Source organism: Diabrotica virgifera, chromosome 7 (assembly GCF_917563875.1).
Source record: "Diabrotica virgifera virgifera chromosome 7, PGI_DIABVI_V3a".
Classification (NCBI taxonomy): domain Eukaryota; kingdom Metazoa; phylum Arthropoda; class Insecta; order Coleoptera; family Chrysomelidae; genus Diabrotica; species Diabrotica virgifera.
The window spans coordinates 1,201,137-1,219,231 of record NC_065449.1 but is presented as its reverse complement, the minus strand read 5'-3'; the positions used below and the strand labels follow the sequence as shown (position 1 = coordinate 1,219,231).

Here is an 18,095-nt window from a genome sequence, read left to right as displayed (position 1 = left end):
TCTTTAATAGAAATATGAAGAGGACTATATTTCCTACTATTTTTTTCCCGACAGCATATGTCTATCACCCACCGTTTAGCGGGGGTGGCGCCCCAAAGTTGACAAGTTTTTAAAAAAGATAAAAAAAATATTCTTCCCTAACTGTAATGGAAATCAAGAAGAAACCCTGCGGCAATTAATCACAAATAAGTGGCTGATTTCTTGGTATATGCTCTATTTAAGGGCAATTGCCCATTTTTTAATTACAGGGTGTTACATTCTAAAAAAAACCCCTTTTTATACCATCTCAACCGCCTATGCTAGAGTTAAAAAACTTTCAGCGATTACCCATGTACTGGTATTATTTACAAATTTGTATAACGCACCCCCATTTTTTCACCGGAACCACTCAAAAAAAAAAAGGAGAATTAATAAAGAAAGTGATTTTTTTGGAATCCTTCACCCACCATGCCCTTTATTAAAATGATTCATATTATTATTTTGTGCATGTTCTTATTACCCATGCATGGACAACGAAAGCGATTTCTTGGTGCAACCCCTGTAGCAAAAAAATAAAAATAAAATAGGGGGTTGAAAAACAATATTTTTTTGCTTTTTGACCCATATGGGCATATGCTCCATCAATAGTTTTCATAAATATATATGGTTATTGCAATATCCGTGCGGAACCTACCCATATCCCTGAAAATAAACTGCGGAAACTACCCCTATCCCTTGGCGAGCATATTTTTACGATTTTCTCCTTACCTATGCATTTTTTTGAAATAATACTTATACAGAATTAAAGACCACTATTTTCTCTACAAAATAAGGTCCTATGCATTTTTTCGTATAAGGCACCGTTACGGCACAGTGGCGCCGTAAACCTCAGAAATGCTTTGGCGGGATCCAGTTTTTGTTTTTTTTTTCGTCACCTATTAATTTTATTGATAACGTACTTATGGAAAATAAAAGAACACACTGTCTGTTACACATTATGACCTATGCATATTTTACTTTCTTTGCACCCTAAAGCCACAGTGGTGGCCCAAAATCAATTTTGTGATTATTTTCTTTATTAATTCTCCTTTTTTTGGGGTGGTTCCGGAGAAAATATGGGGATGCATTATACAAATTTGTAAATAATATTTGTACATGGGTAATCGCTGAGAGTTTTTTACCCTAGCATAAGCGGTTCAGATGGCATAATAAGGGGTTTTTTAAAATGTAACACCCTGTAATTCAAATATGGGCAATTGCCCTTAAATGAAACCTATACCAAAAAATCAGCCAATTATTTGTGATAAATTGCCGTAGGGTAGTAGGGTTTCTTCTTCATTCCCAATATAATTAGGGAAAAATATATATTTTTTAAAAACATCTTTTTTAAAAACTTGTCTCATATTTGGGGCGCCCCCCTGCTAAACGGTGGGTGATAGACATATGCTGTCGGGAAATAAATAGTAGGAAATATAGTCCTCTTCATATTTCTATTAAGGAAATTTTTTGCAAAACTTACAGGAAGGGCTACGTTTCGCAAAAACCACAAATTACCCCCTTTAAAGGGATGAAAAGAGGGGTTTCGGGGCGAAATATTTTAAGAAAAACTTAGTCTCATAATAATCACCCCTTGATATACCAGAAAAAAAAATAAAACCAGACTTGTAAAACTTTGTAAGTTCCGTCTAATAAATAAATTCCTCGATAGTTATTACATTCCGTACTATCGCCACTCTTTAAAATTGGAATTATTGCACATAATATTAGTATACAAACTGTTTTAAAAATAACTACAAGCTACAAGACACTGGAGTCCGATGGATTTTTCCAATAACCTCTTCATTTCCAATAACGCTGAACTTTACGCCCGATTTTGTACTTTCCGCATTACATAAGAAGTGCGAAGCACTCGTCCAACCGCTGTTGTATACCGGTGTACGTATAAGATAGGTATACTTTTTTTATAATGTGTTTCTCAGTAATGAAAACACCTCAGTATTATAATTAATTCGGATAAGTGTCGGTCGAAGCTTAACTTGAAAATTCGTTTTGAGTGCAGTTTACTGCTGCGTGTGTGTTGGTTGGGTAACCATCTCGTCCGTCGAATTTTTGGTTGTCCCGTCCCGCGCGGCGGAATGTTGATGATGGTGCGTGAGTTTATTGCGGTTTAGGTCAAGACTTACCTACTTTCAAATTTCTCCGCGGTTATTGGGTAAGTCTTGTTTTTGTTTATTTATCGAAGTCTTTGAACTCCTGATGCGTGTGTTATACGATGTTAATCCATTTTTATATGTCATTGAAATTTTGTAATAATCTAAATTTTAATAACCCAAAACATCTTTGCAATTTGTAATAAATGAAGAGTAACATTTTAACAAATTCTGAAAACATATATACAGGGTGTCCATAAACTCTACCGACAAACAAAGACAGGAGATTCCTCAGATAATTTTAAGACATTTTAACCCAATTCACCTAGTCCGAAAATGCTTCCTAAGAGAGCTAGAGCTCTTTGAAGATGGCGCCATGTAATTAGTTTTTCTTAAATACCTCTAGAACGCTTCTATTTAGAAAAATGAAAATTTGTATACATATTTACTATCCAGAAATGAATCTATTCCATCTATTGCAAATTTCTAGTACCGGTCATAGGCGTTCGTTTTGGATAGGGCAACGATTATTTTATCGCATAACTTTTTTTCTTTAACTTTTAAGCATTTTTGATACTGGATTATTAAATTGTGAGGTATTCTAGTACTAAAAGGTACTCTTACTTTAAGTCGGTAGGACACACCGTTTTCTAGAAAAATCGATTTGAAAATTTTAGTTTTGGGAATTTGAAAAAAAAAAATTGAAAAAAATTAAAAAAAAACGATGTATTTTACCAACTTAAAGCAAGAGTAACTTTTCGTACTCGAATATCTCATAATTGAATAATCTAGGGTCAAAAATATTTAAAAATTAAAGACAATAAAGTTATGCTATAAAATAACTGTTGACCTACCCAAAACGGACGCTTATGACCAGTACTAGAAATTCGCCATTAATGAAATCGATTAATCTCTGGAATATAAATAAATGTACCAGTTTTCATCTTTCTAAATAGTTTTTTTTTAATTTTTTTTTAAATTCAAAGAACGAAAAATTTTCAAATCGATTTTTCTAGAAAACGGTGTATCCTAAAGTAAGAGTCACTTTTAGTACTAGAATACCTGACCATTTAATAATTCAGAGTCAAAAATGCTTAAAAATTAAAGACAAAAAAGTTAGGCGATAAAATAACCGTTGCCCTACCCAAAACGGACGCCTATGACCGGTACTAGAAATTCGCAATGGATGTAATCGATTCATTTATAGAAAGTAAATAAGCATACCAATTTTCGTTTTTCTAAATAGAAGCGTTCTGGAGGTATTTAAGAAAAACTAATTACATGACGCCATCTTCAAAGAGATCTAGCTCCCTTAGGAAGCATTTTCGGACTAGGTGAATTGGGTTAAAATGTTTTAAAATTATCTGAGGAATCTCTTGTCTTCGTTTGTCGGTAGAGTTTCTGGACACCCTGTATTAGTGAGCTTTTGTGAGAAGAGTAGCTTCTCTACGCGGTGGATTAGTTCACATACATCCTTTAGGCAATTTTTCAAAGATGACTATGTGTTTTTGCTTTGTCTACTATCTTTTTCCATTCCATTTCAATAAGTTTGTATATCTTCTAGTAGTTAGACCTTCCATCCTATTTTTGGTTTTCCTCTTGGTCTGTTTCCAAACCATCTCTGTCTTCGTGCTTTAATACATTTACTATATTTTGCCCTTTGGTTATAATATATTTTTAATTTCACGGTTTATCAGTCTTCTATATTCCCCTTGTTTTTTTTATTGGTTCGTCTATTCTTTTTTCGTAAGACACATTACTTCCGCTTCGTATGTTATCATATAATTTCTGCTTTCTAAGTACATATTTTTATCATTGTTTTCTTTTTGCTAAGATTTTTATCTTTAAGAAGTCGGTGATGTATTTCCAATATATCCCTTTCCCCGATTTAATTTTATAGTTTACTTCTGCACTCCTTCCATGTTTGCTTTCTGTCTCTGTCATGTCTCCCGTACTAATTACAAAGTGTTTTGTTTTGTTCTGATATTGATTATTAGTCCTATGTTATTTGCTTCTCTTATCAACCTTAGAAGTGTTTGCTTCTAAGCTTTTAGCTTTTAGCTTTGTTTGTTACGCGCTACCAATGCTAGATCATATGATTGTGTTGAACTTTGAATAATTTACTTTTTCAGCTCTGTGTCCCTGATTACTCCTTCTAGTATATCAAATCTAGGATATCAAAGAGCGTCGCTGACAGAATCTCCTCTCCAATGAAGAGTCCTTCATTGCCATTCTAGCCAGCTGTACTAGCTTAGCCGGTTTCAGATTATTCTAAAATTTCTGGGGAATTTTTAGAATTTTTGAATAATTCCCCAGACCTTTTAGAATAATCTTTTATGCGAACGATTTCCGAAATGGATATCAAACGTCAAATATTAGTTAATTAAAAATGTAATTTTCATTAGAGAATTGTGGCTCAATCGTATATACCTAAACCTAATACTTAAATTAAAGATGCGTCAAGCACTAGCGAAGCATCCATGTAATCACTGTTACCATTGGTAACAGTATTTGCAAATAAATATTTTATGACTACTGTGAAATAATTCCATTTTCTTTTTTTTTTCAATAAAAATATGAGTGTTAATAGTAATTTACTAAAAAGCCAACTAGACGCACGAAAATATTGGCGAATTTATGCGACTCGGTTGCAGGTTACCTAATGTTACCACTTTTAAATGTGGATACAAATGAAGGTCCATCGGCTATCGGTCGGAGGGTATGCCAATTTTGAAAGGCGAAGGCGTAAGCTCGCTGTGCATATTAGTAGGCACGTTGCCACTTTTTGGAATGGTTACAATGATGGTTACTTACCTATTACAGTGTGCGTGCAATTAAACATGGATGACTGTCGTTAACGACTTTTTTTTGAAATTTTTGACACTATGATTATCCAACTTAAAAATAGATTTTCTAATTTAAAGCAAATAATTTTCAGATAGGGCCTTTCATCAATTTGTACAGCTATATGGACAAAAATTTGACACAGTAAAGTTAAAAAACAGAATTGACAGTTCTTTATATTGATCCAGATTATATTAAATTGTATCAATATTTAACGTCTTCAGAACCCGATAATGCATTACAGGAACCCTTTAAATTGGCTAACCTATTTTTAATAATTCCGGCTACAAGTGCATCCGTTGAAAGAAGTTTTTCAGCAATGAAATGGATTAAAACATGTCAAAGAAATACCCAATTGCAAGATCGAGTGTCGTCATTTTCTTTAATTTTCATTGAGTAACGCTTTTTAAATGGATTAATGACAGAATCCTCTTTCTACGATTCTGTTATTATTAACATATTTCCAAATAAAATAAACAAAAACTTATATCAGTGGCGGATCTAGACATTTCCCTTGGGAGGGGAAATTTGCTTGGGGAGGGGGGGAACTTCCAATGCAACCAAAAAGCATAATAAAAATAAACCAAAACAACATAAAAGACATAAATAATAACTTATCCCAGGCAACCAAATAACGTTTACAAAACGTTGAAAAGACGTCATAATTATCACCAAACCACGTCAGTTAGTCACGTTTTTTCGACGTCGAAAGTCACGTGAATATGTCCCATCATAAATGACGTCATTTTTATCACGTTTTAAATAGGTGATATAAAAAACGTAGTTTTTATGTCGTTTTTTTAGATTATTTTTCATTTAATGGTTTTAAAAATACACAATAATAATTATTCGTATGGGTATTGTTGGTATTATATTGCAATTTTTCATTTAACTGTTTTAAATTTAGCTTATAGGCTAAGCGCTAAGGTATACTTACTGTGTCAAAACTGAAACAACGTATGAACTAATAAATAATTTATTAACAAATTAATTTAATTAAACTCGATAACACATAATTAGTTCATTAACAGAAAATATTCACCAAAACAAAACACATAACCTCAAACCGTTTTCAAGAAGAACTATTGCATTAAACTAACTCACTACTCACTTGAGGAAAACGAATAAAAATCTCTTAATTAACACGTTTCTTCAACTAAATATCTAAATGAAAAGTCCTTTTTTACCACACAAAGCACGTAAACAATAAATGAAAAATTTCTTATGACAATTTAAGCTTATAAACGTCAATATACAACATAACATTTGTAAGCATTAACCCGTTAAGCTCCTCCCATTTTGTGACGTCAGACTTGGGCTGTCAGAAATGAAAACGTATTTTTAAACGTATTTTAACGTCATTAATCTTACGTATTTAATATCACCTACAAAAGACGTTTATAAACGACGTAATGTTCAAACACGTGTATATATTCAACCAAATGCTGACGTTTCCTCGACGTTATTGACGTCACTTGGGATATGCATTAAGTTCCCTTAATTGTCCTAACTAGCGTGTTTATTGGGTTGAATTTGTCTGTCTGTGGTTCAAGTTTTATGTCAGCTAATATATTTTTATGTTACAACCATTTTTTTTCTTTAATTTTGGACCTTGTTGGGGGGGGGGATTTCCCCTTTTCCCTCCCCGTAGATCCGCCACTGACTTATATTTGCGAGGTTCTTTTAAACAAGATTTTCTACATGTGGGTTTGGTAACACTTTAGAAAAAGTCACGCGTCGCCACTGGAGCAAGCAGTTTCAGAAGCTTTGCTGGTATTTCCATCACACGCAAGCACTGGAATTTCTAAAATAAAGTGTTTTAACCCCAGAGTGGCACGTAAATATCCAAACCAGACAGAATAAAAACAATTTTTTGTCATTCACAAATTTTTTATGTGTGCAAAATATATTAACAACATTTTTTGCATGACGTACATTATTTTTGGACTGTTTGTGTTGAATAAAATTACCTGTACCTAGTTATAATTTTAAGCCATGGAACCAAAATAAACATATGAAAGCAGTTTCTTTCCTTGAACGTTCAAAGATGTACCATATACTTTGGATACATGGTAAAAGATTTATCCCTTTTCAGTAGTAATCACAATCACAATATACAGAGGTGATTCAGTAGTGGCATAGACGGAATAATAATAAAAGGCAGAACCGATCTCGTTTCTCAAATCAACTAGAAGAGAACAGGAATAGAGCGCCTCATGCTGGCTTGAATTTTGAATCGTTTAAGGTACCATGTTGGAGTTCTATTATCCAGGACTCCCACATAAAGAACATTTGGCTGATAGTATGCCCCTATCGCACATCAGAATGCTATAGTAGGGAAAGGGATGGTCTGGAGCATTGGAGCGCGGTGGAGTGATTCCTGTTTTTACACGAATTAATACAACTCGCTCCAATAAATTGTTACACCCGAATGTCATTTTAAAGGGTGGGCAAGTCTCAAATCAAATTGCTTGCTTGCTTTCTCAAATCATTTCCTAGCAGCCCATTAGTAACGTAGGCTTAACTTAAGAAATTCCCCATAAAAGTATATTTTTAACAAATATTTGCGATTTTAAACAATTTATGTTATGAACTATAAATTTTTTAGAATATATACAGATAATTTTTATTACATTCTTAGTCTTATCAACAATAATAGTCACCAAAACATATGGTTTTTTATAATAATAGTAGTATGCACGTACTTTCGGCGAAATGTGATGAATCATTAATAAATTTTTAAGAAATGTATGTCATGTACTAGTGTGAACGAAAACAAACTTTTAGAGAAAAAATGCAGTCACTAATATTGCTCTATGCAGTCAAAGAGATCAAAGAGTCAAATAAGATTAATGTCTTTTTATTAGTTTTTGCAGGCCCATCTTTATAGCTTATATTTCCTCTTGGAAGATAGTGGAGTGATTACATAGTGGAGAGTGTACCTAGGCTTTCACTAAGGGAGTAGGTACCTATTCGTTGCTAGCATCACACTTTGATGTACCATACCTTAGTTAACATTAGTCCTAGAATATTTTACAATAGACAATTTTAAAATACAGAAAATAAGCTTTTTTTCTTATTTATCAATGTATATACTTAAATGTACAAGGAACGAAGTTAAAATGAGAAATTAAAAAAAATAACCGTAAAAGTTTCCAAAAATACAGGGTGTAACAAAAATACAGGTCATAAATTAAATGACATATTCTGGGACCAAAAATAGTTCGATTGAACCCAACTTACCTTAGTACAAATATGTACATAAAAAAAGTTACAGCCCTTTGAAGTTACACAATAAAAATCGATTTTTTCCGATATATCGAAAACTATTAGAGATTTTTTAATGAAAATGAACACGTGGCATTCTTATGGCAGGAAAATTTTAAAAATAAATTATAGTTAAATTTGTGCACCCCATAAAAATTTTATGGGGGTTTTGTTCCCTTAAACCCCCCAAACTTTTTTGTACGTTCCAATTAAATTATTATTGTGGTACCCTTAGTTAAACACAATGTTTTTAAAACTTTTTTGTCTCTTACCAGTTTTAATCGAGATGCGGCTTCTTCTTTAATATGTTTACATAAAAATTTTATGGGGGTTCTATGCCTTTAAACCCCCCAAATGTTTATGTACGTTCCAATTAAACTATTATTGCGGTAGCATTACTTAAACAGGATGTTTTTAAAACTTTTTTGCCTCTTAGTATTTTTCAGATGAGGCACCTTTTATCGAGATGTGGCTTCTTTTCTAATATGGTTCAAAATATACCTCAAACTGTAATTTATAAAAAAATGTTCATATTATTACCAGGTCTCTACAATCGTACGTAACAGTATACAAATATGTGGTGGATTTGACAAATATTCAAAATATCTCGATAAAAACCAGCTTATCCAAAAAGTACTAAGAGGCAAAAAAGTTTTAAAAATATTGTGTTTAACTAATGGTACCACAATAATAATTTAATTGGAACGTACAAAAAAGTTTAGGGGGGTTTAAGGGAACAAAACACCATAACATTTTTATGGGGTGCACAAATTTAACTATAATTTATTTTTAAAATGTTCCTGTCATAAGAATGCCACGTGTCCATTTTCATTAAAAAATCTCTAATAGTTTTCGATATAACAGAAAAAATCGATTTTTATCTTGTAACTTCAAAGGGCTGTAACTTTATTTGTATGCTCATTTGGAGTAAGGTAAGTTAGGTACAATCGAACTATTTTTGGTCCCAGTATATGTAATTTAATTTATGACCTGTATTTTTGTTACACCCTGTATACCTAAAATATCGCAAACTGCGTAGAACAAATGATATAGAACACTGTTTGAGAAAAATACGGAAAATTTACCAAATCATGGAGTGGCGAATTTTGAAAAATCGTCCTCGAATACTATGAATTTTTAAGACTTCTATGTATAATAAGTCATTTTAAAGAAGATTGATAGAATTTTTTTCCGTTGAAAAAGTTATGGGACAAAAAGAAAAATTGAGTTTTTTCGTGTTTATTTGCTTTTTTTTAATATATTTTTGTAAAAAAAATTTTGTCTTTTGAAAGTGACATTTCGATAAGAAAATTTCATTTTGAAAAACTTTTCTGTAATATGTAAATCTACGAAAAGTGCATATAATTCATCCTAATGCATAGGGTGTAAATCACCCCTTTCTCAATAAAGCACCCCTTAAATGGTAGGTAATGGTGGTAAATGGTAGCATTTCACGGGTTTTTCATATTTGGGGGTTCACCATATGAAACAATAAAACACCTTTAATTTTATAGCTTCTTCTTTAACGTACATAATCATAGCATATTAAAATGATTTCGCAATTCGCAAAACTCATTATGAAATTGAAAAATACTTTTTTCTTTCAGAACATCTCCTCATACTGGAAATCCCACTCAAGAAGAAGAATTCAGAAATAATTGAAACTCGAGGCCAAAGTCACAGGTAGCCAGGTAGGTGCAAGTTACCAATAAATGTATAAATAACTTGTATTAACCATATAGACCAGGCCATTTAAGAAAAAATAAATCGATTTTTAAATACAACACCTAGAGACTTACATACCTATTTTTGGTTGTGTTCAGGATGACGTCAAGAAAATATCTACAATAGAATTATGATTAGTTTATTTTAATTTTATAGTAAAAACAGTTCCAGAAAAATATGGTATAGGTAAATATTATCCAATCTGTAATGTTCATCTACAAAAATATACCAAAAGTTATATTTTCTTTTTGTTAAAAATACACTTGATTCATTCAAAAAACTATTAAGCAGACAACAGACATTAAATACTTATATTAAAATTATTTTCATATACACGAATACCTTGAACATGAACTAAAATGTCTTTAAATATTAAAATTATTTTCATATGCATGAATACCTTGAAAATGAACTAAAATGTCTTTAATGTGCTTTCAATATGCATGTAACCGCTTTATTAAACGGCGTTTCTTATCGACTGGCAATCTAGTAAATATTTTATTGGGGTTTTAACGGTTGTACTTTAACACAGTGGTACTAAACAACACTTATAGTATTTACTTTTATTTTCCATAGTAAACACACACACAATTATTCAATACTACCTCTTCAAAAACTGTATTAAACTCCAAAGTAAACAAAATGGTATGTATGTAGTTTTATATGAGACAGGAGAAATGTCATTACAAAATATTATAATATGACGTCACAAAGGTTCGCGCGCTTTTTCGATAGTTTGAAATGATTTAAATACACAGAAGATTTTAAATTTGTACTTCTAAGCTATTAAGAGGTTTTGATGCGTGAAATTTGAGAAATCATATTTTTGAACAAAACTGAACATAATTATGTAATAAAATAAAAATTTGCAAGTTCCCCATTGCCTTTACAGTGCATAAAATGCACCCAAAAGTGCATAAACAAGTCAAACATCAGTATATTAAGGGCAGATTTTGTTAATCGGGAGTTTTTGGGTTTTCTGAACATGAATACTAGCCCAGGGCGCATCTGTTTTGAGATGGAAGTTAAGAGGTGACTCAAATTTTTTTGCAGAAATTGCCTGGAATTAACTCATATAATAATAATTGAGTTATCCTTCCACTCAAAAAGGTCCGGAACATTGTTAAAATAATCAAAATGTCAAAAAATGAAGAAAAATTTCGATTTTTTTCTTCGTTTTTTGATTATAACTTTAAAAGTATTCACTTCCGAAAAAAGTTATACTGACATAAAAGTTGCGTAATTAAATTTTCTACAATATAAAATTCGTTAAAAATTTTAAAAATTGTCACCCTTGTTGCAAAATAGCAATAATTGCGAAAAAACCATAAAAAAATAAGTATTCGCATTTTACGTTTTTCAACCAGTCATGATACACTTAGGACCGTCATATTTTACCCAGAAGAACTTTATAATATAGTAAAATAATACTGAAAATTTCATTAAGATCGGTTCGATAGGTTTTGCAAAATAAATTTTGCAATCCAGCTTTCGCAAAAAAAATTCATTTTTACAAAATGTTGCAGGACTGAAAATAAAGTAGATAAGTTGAATTTTTTTTTATATAGAAGAATATAGTAACTTTCATTTGTAATTTGCAAAATTAAAATCGGTTAACTACCACGGCGTCAGGAATTTTTTTAAATAAACATTAATTTTTTGTGCTACGCGCAGGACAGCGGTGTTCGATTCACACAAGTTAATTTCCACCAAAATTTCTTTAAATCTTACTAATATTATATTTTCTTACTCCATATTTTGTTGTATTTTAATATTTTAATTCCACAAAAATTAAATTAATTTGATTATTGTTTGTGAAATATTGTTTAAACAATTGCATATGTTTAAAAATAATAAACTTTGATTCTCTAAGTTAAAATATATGAACAAAGAAAGTTTTTGCTAAAAAAAGTGGTTTTTCAAAGGACAGAGTATGTGTTTTTATTTTGCAATAAACAAATTTATTTATTTATATCGAAATGTATTAAAAATTAAAATTTATCAATCATTATCAAAGATCATTGAAATGCCCAATCAGAGCAAACGTATCCGCTGTCCTGCGCGTAGCACCAAAAATTAATGTTTATTTAAAAAAATCCTGACTTCATGATAGTAAACCGATTTTAATTTTGCAAATTGAAAATGAAAGGTACAGTATTCCTCAATATTCAAAAAAAATCAACTTGCTGTCTGCTTTATTTTCAGTCCTGCAACATTTTGAAAAATTGAATTTTTTTTGCGAAAGCTGGATTGCAAAATTTATTTTGCAAAATCTATTCCACCGATCTTAACGAAATTTACAATATTATTTTACTATATCATAATGTTTTTCTGGGTGAAATATGAAGGTCCTAAGTGTAGCATAAATGGTTGAAAAACGTAAAATTCAATTACTTGTTTTTTATGGTTTTTTCGCAATTATTGCTATTTTGCAACAAAAGTGACGATTTTTTAAATTTTTAACTAATCCTATACTGTAGTAAATTTAATTACGCAACTTTTATGTCACTACAACTTTTCTCGAAAATGAATGCTTTTAAAGTTATAATCAAAAAACGAAGATAAAAATTGAATTTTTCTTAATTTTTTGACATTTTGATTATATTTAAACAATGTTCCGGACCCTTTTGAGTGGAAGGATAACTCAATTATTATTATATGAGTTATTTTCAAGCAATGTCTGCAAAAAAATATGAGTCATCTCTCAACATCCAAATGTACTAATATTTTTACAGGTGGGCCCTGGTCTATACACCATCAGAATTGACCTATGGAGCCCATGATGCCCAAGGTTAGTGCTAAAGCATGTCATCTGGAGTTTCAAGTGTTTTTGGCACTAAATTGATTCAAAAACATTACTCGGGGTTTCTGGGGTCACTAAACATGAATACGTCATCAAAACCGACCCCCGTAGCACCTGGTGCCCAGGGTCACTGTTGAGGCACGTCATCTTCTGGAGTTTCTAGGGTTTTCAACACTAAATTGGTGCAAACAGTACTCGAGGTTAAAAAAAATAGCAGAACCACCAATAATCTGTTTGCATCAATTTAGTAGCGAAAACACTCGAAACTTGAGATGATGACGTTGCTTCGCAGTGGTTTTGGGCACGGGGTGCTCCGGGGGTTCGTTCTGATGGCGCATTTTATGCACTGTAAATGTAGTTATGCATTTAATCCATTTTTCAATTGTAGACTGTTTTCCTGACGTCATCCAGAATACGATAAGTGCTGTATTTAAAAATCGATTTATTCCGGTGTTTTTTTGTTCTAAATGCCCTGGTCTAATATCGTTGTATGGAATCGGTACGATATACTTAGGTACATAAATATATATCAGTGAGATTAATTACACGTGAATATATGATATTATCAACATTCTCTATTCACTGTAGAGTTTCGCGGTCGAATTTCACAAAGGCGGAAAATTATTTAAAAAATTATGTGTTGAGTGTATTATCATTAACAGATGGATGACGTAATTTAAATCATAAAATATCCCATAAAATTTAGATAATTATAATTTTTATTAATTGCAACCAGGATTTGACACAATTTATCTCATAGTTTTGTACTATTTGACCTTACGATTGAATTTTGTGTATATTGTAGATTATAGGTAACCAGTCTAAGTGTATATTGCACCAAAGATTAATATCTCCACCAATATATTCCACGTGGATGATATATTAGTATGCTTTACAGGAACTAACAGGCAACTTGACCAATTTTTATCATACATTAATTCACTTCATAGTAATATTGAGTTTACAATAGAAACAGAACAGAATAAGTCCATAAACTTTCTAGATGTAACAATTACCAGACTACACAACAAACATGAGTTCTCCGTATATCATAAACCTACCCATACTGACACAACTATACATAATTCATCATCCCATCCTACACAACACAAATTAGCAGCCTACCATAGCATGATACATAGACTGACAGAAATTCCCATGTCAAAAAATAACTTCGAAATAGAACTGAACATCATTAAAAAAATAGCAGTAAACAATGGCTATAACGAACAAACAATTAATAAAATTTTAAACCAAAAACTCCATAAGAAAACCCTGAAATTAGTCTATCCACCACCACAGAAAGAACCCAGGACCTTCTGCTCTATCACATATATTGGCAAGATAACAACAAAAATAGCCAGATACATAAAAAAGAAAGGAATAACACCAGCTTTCAGAACTAACAACAACTTAAGCAAATATATTAAGAACAATAAGAGCCGAAAGAGAAAACAACTACAGAGTGGTGTTTACAAACTAACTTGTGGTGACTGTCCGAAAACTTACATCGGTCAAACTGGCAGAACCTTTGACAAGCAGATAGCAGAACACAGAAGGGCTTTCAACAATAGAAAAACAGACACTTCTACATACGCACTTCACCTTCTAGATCATAATCATTATTTCAATGCTATCTTTTGCAATAAATTGAAAAATATAGATATAATTCTAAATGACCAACTCGAGACAAACAGCTCCCCACTTTAAAGACTTAAAAAGGCAAACACATTGTAAACTATATCACTTGAGAAAGGCACTCTGCCGAAAGAGCTGTAGTCACTTAGTTGTAATAAATTTTGTGGAAGTATAGAAAACAAACGTTTTCAGTATTTTTATTGTTAGCTCTCTAAATGTTTTCCAATCGCCATGAAACCGTTTTTCGTTACAAAAGTAATGAATAGCAAGATTAAGCATGAATTGGAATTTCGATTACCAAATTTCGAATTCCAATTTCATGCCGATAATTATAATCCCGGCGCAAATTGGAATTAAAGTTTATCAAAATTTACAATTTACTCCGTTATTATAAAAGAAATTCAGACTTGGCGCAATTATATTCAGTAATAGAGCAATTTTATTGCATTTGAGTGATATAATACTTTCCCTAAGGTGTGTGCGGTGTCTTTTACAAAAAGGAACAACTTTTTTTGCATTACAATCAAGATTATCGTTTTCAGGACCAAAGTTATCATCACGAATCAAGGTTTTGAACATAGTTATTCAAAGCAGAATGAGAAAAAGATTTAAGCGAATAATTACATGATTCCGCAGCCTTAGCTCATTCCCCATATCTTCCACGATTTTTGAAAAAACTCACTCTTTTGTCATGTAAAATTTGAAGTTTTCTGCATGGAATTGGAATTCGAAATTTGGTAATCGAAATTAAAATTCATGCGTAATCTTAATTGCCAATCATTATTGTCGTGCCAAAAAGCGGTTTCATGGTGATCGCTATAACTTTCATGCGCTGAGGCTCAAAAACATTTGAGTCGATTGCATTCACGGGAAAGCTTATTATCACGGGATTATAATACATAACTATTCGGCAGCAAATATTTCTTCGGGATTTTTTGTCCGAAATTTTTTGTGGGGATATTTTGTCCAAAAAAATTTGTGGAGATCATTTTTCCGGGATTTTTTGGCCGGGGATTATTTGTGGGGATTTTTTGTCCAGGGATATATTGTCCCGGATTATTTGTCCGGGGATTATTTGTCCTAGCTTCATCAGATGCAAACACAAACACAAATCAGAATCTTTTTTGAAAACGATTTCCGTAGTGGAAATCAAAACGTTCAATCTTTTCTAGCAATGTTGTCATTACAATAAACTGTGGCTAAAACACAATTTTTACAATATAGTGGAATGATAATGAGATAATTTATTATTATGAATAATTTTTTTCCATACAATAAAAACAAGACAAAACTTTTGATTTAAGTATACTAAGTTAGTTAGCGACCTTCAAGTAATTTCCAGCGAAAATTACTATTAAACGACATGAATTATTTCGTTATTAATTTTTTATCGTTTCAAAAAAGTGTGACAATGATAAAAAATGTATGTAAATAAAAAATGGATTACACAGTCTTTTAAACGAATTATTATGCTGAGTATTGTTGTGAAAAACTGAAAACTTATCCAGGCGAGAAGTGACTGACAACTTGATTGAGCATGTCATGAATTTGGGAGGTATCAAATATTACTATTTTAAAGTAGGACCTAATAGTACATTTTTTCTAATATGAGTCGATATTACAAAACATGTGATATGTGAATTTTATCAGTAGTATTTCTTTGTAAAATATTAGTAATATCAATATCATTTTATTGTTCTTCGGTGTTAACTGTAATAAAAATGCATGTAGATTATACTCGTTTCGTTTCCTAAGTTCTTTTTCTTTCTTTACTTTTGGCGTGCATACTTAGTCCAGGGCGGATCTGTTTTGAGATGGACGTTGAGAGGTGACTAAAATTTTTTTGCAGAAATTGTTTAAAAATAACTCAAATAATAATATTTGAGTTATCCTCCCACTCAAAAAGGTCAAAATGTCAAAATATGAATAAAAAATTCGATTTTTTTCTTCGTGTTTTGATTATAACTTTAAAAGTATTCATTTTCGAGAAAAGTTGTACTGAGATAAAAGTTGCGTTAATAAATTGCCTACAATATAGAATTGGTTAAATATTTTAAAAATAGTCGCCCTTGTTGAAAAATAGCAATAACTGCGAAAAAACCATAAAAAAAGAAGTATTCGCATTTTACGTTTTTCAACCATTTGTGCTACACTTAGGACCTTCATATTTTACACAGAAAAATTTAATACTGAAAAATAGATTTTGCAAAATGAATTTTGCAATCCAACTTTCGCAAGAAAAATCATTTTTTTCAAAATGTTGCAGGACTGAAAATAAAGCAGATTGCAAGTTGAATTTTTTTTTTGTATATAAAAGAGTAGGTACTGTACCTTTCATTTGCAGTTTGCAAAATTAAAATCGATTAACTACCACGGCGTCAGGAATTTTTTTAAATAAAAAATAATTTTTGGTGCTACGCGCAGGACAGCGGTGTTCGATTCACACAAGTTGATTTCCACCAAAATTTCTTCCAATCTTTATCTAATATATTATTTTCTTACTCTATATTTTGTTGTATTTTAATATTTTAATTCCACAAAAATCAAACTAATTTTATTATTGTTTGTGAAATATTGTTTAAACAATTGCATATGTTTAAAAATAATAAACTTTTATTCTCAAGTTAAAATATATGAACAAAATAGTTTTTGCTAAAAAACTGTTATTTCAAAGGACAGAGTATGTGTTTTTATTTTGCAATAAACAAATTTATTTATTTATATCGAAATGTACTAAAAATTAAAATGTATCAATCATTATCAAAGGTCATTGGAATGCCCAATCAGAGCAAGCTCGCTGTCCAGCGCGTAGCACCAATAATTAATGTTTATTTAAAAAATTTACTGACGCCGTGCTAGTTAACGACGTTCTACACCTTCGTTGCGGGGTATGCCTCTCAGAGGAAAGGGGGAAACTTATATGCAAGCGAAAGTTGGTAACAATACATTTATAGCGGAATACTCAAATCATATGCTTCAGTATTGAATTCTTTATAAAAATAAATTATAATAAATTACGGAAATTACGGAATAAATTACGGAATTAATTATAATAAATAAATTAAAAATAAATGGTACGGTAAACAATCCTCATTTTTTAATATGTTATTCCTTACAAAAAAAACCTTTAATTTAAGCACAAAAATCGTAAATTTGGGTTAAAAGTTATTAACTTTTTAAAAATTCCCATAAGAGCCCATGTTAAAACTTAACTTTGACTCTTAATAGTAATTAAACGGCATGGTACAACAATTTTTAAAAAATCAAGTCTTAGTTTTTTGAAGTAAACTATAACATACTAAAATTTCATGCAAATCCTTAATTCTTTGCCGAAGGTGTAGAACGTCGTTAACTGATTTTAATTTTGAAAATTTAAAATGAAGGGTACGGTATTTTTCTATATGCAAAAGAAAATTCAATTTGCTGTCTGCTTTATTGTAAGTCCTGTAACATTTTGAAAAAACGATTTTTTTTTGCGAAAGCTGGATTGCAAAATCTATTGACCCAATCTTAATGAAATTAACAGTGTTACTTTATTACATCATAAAGTTTTTCTGTGTAAAATATGAAGGTCCTAATTGTAGCATAAATGGTTGAAAAACGTAAAAATCGAATACTTGTTCCTTTATGTTTTTTTCGCAATTATTGCTATTTTGCAACAAGGGTGACTATTTTAAAAATTTTTAACC

At 31.1% G+C, this 18,095-nt stretch overlaps 1 protein-coding gene across 2 annotated transcripts in view; it reads left to right on the top strand.

Moving 5' to 3' along the window:
* Positions 1-18,095, top strand: part of LOC126888344 (calcium release-activated calcium channel protein 1-like) — a 106,682-nt gene that overhangs the window by 42,153 nt on the left and 46,434 nt on the right. Inside the window, exons 1-2 of one of the 2 annotated variants that reach the window (XM_050656510.1) lie at positions 1,955-2,191; positions 9,848-9,931. The gene's annotated coding sequence lies outside the window, so the exon portion shown is untranslated. Of the gene's footprint in view, positions 1-1,954; positions 2,192-9,847; positions 9,932-18,095 lie in introns of those variants that run through there. The other variant, XM_050656511.1, reaches the window with a different exon arrangement.